This window comes from Ostrinia nubilalis, chromosome W (genome assembly GCF_963855985.1).
Source record: "Ostrinia nubilalis chromosome W, ilOstNubi1.1, whole genome shotgun sequence".
NCBI lineage: Eukaryota > Metazoa > Arthropoda > Insecta > Lepidoptera > Crambidae > Ostrinia > Ostrinia nubilalis.
The window spans coordinates 5,585,058-5,587,972 of NC_087118.1; the positions used below are offsets into that span (position 1 = coordinate 5,585,058).

Consider the following 2,915-nt stretch of genomic DNA (forward strand, 5'->3'; position numbering starts at 1 on the left):
CTTACATATTGTATCCCAATCTGGGGTGGTGCAGGCAAAACCCACGCTCTTGAATTAGAAAGAGCTCAGAGATCCCTCATCAACGTCATGTATTCTAAACCTTACCGTTTTCCTACGGATAAATTATATCAAATTAGCGGTCTACTTACAATTAGGAAACTTTATATTTTGAACCTTGTACTGAAATGCCATAAATCTTTAACTCATGTCGACCTTACCCACAAGAGAAGGAAAGATGCTGTTGCGCCTGCCCCCACAATACGTACAGTTTTTGCCACAAGGCAATATTTGAGCCAGTCTGCCTTTGTTTACAATAAAATTAATAAATTACTGAATATTTACCCAATGATAACTCATACTTGCAAGGAAACCTTAACTAAATGGTTATATTCACTTAATTATGAGGAGGTTGAAAACCTACTAGTACGAATTATTTAAACAAATTTCACCACTAAAACCTGACTGTCATCACCACGGGGTGGAAACGCCATAGAGTTTGACAGCTCCATAGAGAGTGAATTTTTTTGACAGTTCCGAGAGGAAGTGACTTTTTTTATAGTTGTCCTTTATGCGACAATGGCAATGGTCTTTTGCGTGTCTGGAATCAAGTTAGTAAACATTTTCGAATTACAACTTCAACTTTTATTTATAAATTATTTTATTGAATCTATTTGCATTCTATAAATGAAATGTTTATTTAAAAGTATATTAATTCAAAGTCGTAATTTTCACTTTAATCAATTTAGTTCCGTCTCAAGTCTACAACTGTGACATTATTAAAAAAAAAAACGTCAAAAATTTTCATCGAAAAAACGTGTTTTTCTTTAAACAAATTTTATCTAAAATCAATAATTTCTCAATCAATATTAATAAGAACTACATGTGCATGGATTGCCAGTTGGATTGATGTTTGTTTTAAGAAGAAATTTCTCTCAAGTAAGATATCCACTCGAGAAAGGTTATTGCAGCTTGCAGCAACATCATGTTTTATCAAGTATTGAACCACACAAAGGATTAAATCTTTATTACAATATCATTCATAACTCCATTTAAATCAATGGAAACTAAATATGGATCGTTTCATGGAGTAACAACATACTTTGGAGTTTGGACCCAAAATACAATACACGTAGGTACATTGCAGGCATAGATTGCAGGACACAGTGAATGATGATACGTGTTTTATACAGTGAATCTAAGTACCTATTTGTTTCAGGTTAATATCGAACTTATAAGGTGTTAAGCTGCAATTACAATAAAAGTGCTTGCTATGGAATCACCGGTGCTGATCATTATTGTCAACTGTTACTTAAAATCCAGATGAGCCAACCTTTACTTCCTATTCAAATAAGTTTAGAAGAAACCTATATAAGCAATAAAACCAGACCAAGAATGCTTGATTACAAACGATGAACTCATTTCATTTGCAAGTTATGCCATGACATAAATGCATTAAATTAGGAAGATTTGTATTAGATGAATATTGACTTCTGTTGATAAGAACATTTGGTAAGTACCTTTAAAATTTAAAACACCCTCAAAATGATTCTAACACTATTCTCTGACGCTTTTCGACTAGGATCAAATAAAAGTTAATTATTTAATTACAGATTGGTGGAATCCAGATTCTGTGAATGTACATGTAATTGATTGACAAGTACACATTTGACAAGGTAAATTAATTTTATTTAACAAAGTAGTGCAAATCTAGAAACAAAACAGACAGTAAGATAGGTATGGTAGATAAGACAGATCACTTGTTCATCTGCTGTACTCTTTATAATATTAGTGTAGAATGTAGATGATGTAGGAGATTACAGTCTTACGGTGACATGCGCATCTTTTTGCTCTTAATTTACAAATATTTCATATATTTTACAGGTGGTGAGAAACGTGTAGATCTGGCCTGCTTACAGTGGCTATTGGATTGGACAGAACCAAAGTGAGAGTGAACGTGTGAATTTATGGAGAACATTAAAAACTATTTTACTATAAGTCATAACGCAACTTATTTTGTATGAGTTACATACAAATGTCAAGCCGTGAGTACATTATGTAAAAACTAAAATAATGTACCTACTGTAATCACAACAGTAACTGTAATCTTTTAAAATCCAATAGTTTTAATGCTTATTGATTTTCGTAAACAAAATATTTCATGTTATTTTTCATCAATAAAGTTTCATTTGATACTTCAATAGTTTTATTTTAACCGCAATACATGAAAAGGAACGGATCATAAAAAAGTATGACAGGTATATTTAATCTGTGGGCGGCAGACGCCATATTGTATTCAGCGCCACCTACTGGACAATCTAGCTCGGTACCAGTTTGTTTATCGTTTAACCAATACTAGGGCCGTTTCCTATCTGTCTTTAGACATACTCTCTAATCTGTGGTCATCACGATCCCGGTATGCAGTACATACATTTATACTGATCCCAAGGAACCCACTCCGTAGGGCATACAGGACAGACTCGTGACAAGACACATAGTATTTGAACATGTTCATATTATTCATGCTTTAACGAATACATATACTACACATTCACACCTTCACACTCACATTTACACATTCACACTTACACACTCACACTCACACTCACACTCCTACACACAACCAGACATAACGAGCATTATCCTATTCTTTTCTTTTTTAATATACTATCATTAAGCGTAAATCTTTCTATGTCAATGAAAGAGAGTCAGTAATCAACCATAACTTATTACAATATACTGCTGTAATTTTCTTACATACCAAAGTAAATGCTTACTTAGTGAACTAATACTCCTAGAATTAATTAGAGATATCCTAATGGGAAGTAGCGAGTTATTCCCAATACAAGTGTCTCTGACTACTTACCGGGAAGACTCGGTAATAACTCTGTATACAAGTATTTTTGGAAATAAATGAA

General features: G+C 33.1%; 1 long non-coding RNA gene across 1 annotated transcript; it reads left to right on the top strand.

Annotated features, from left to right (window-relative positions):
- Nucleotides 1-803: 803 nt before the first annotated feature.
- LOC135086437 (uncharacterized) lies at nt 804-2,192 on the top strand. The gene is made up of 4 exons (XR_010260473.1): nt 804-1,129; nt 1,217-1,509; nt 1,611-1,673; nt 1,882-2,192. It is a non-coding gene; the product is annotated as an uncharacterized LOC135086437 (long non-coding RNA).
- The last annotated feature ends 723 nt before the right edge of the window (nt 2,193-2,915 follow it).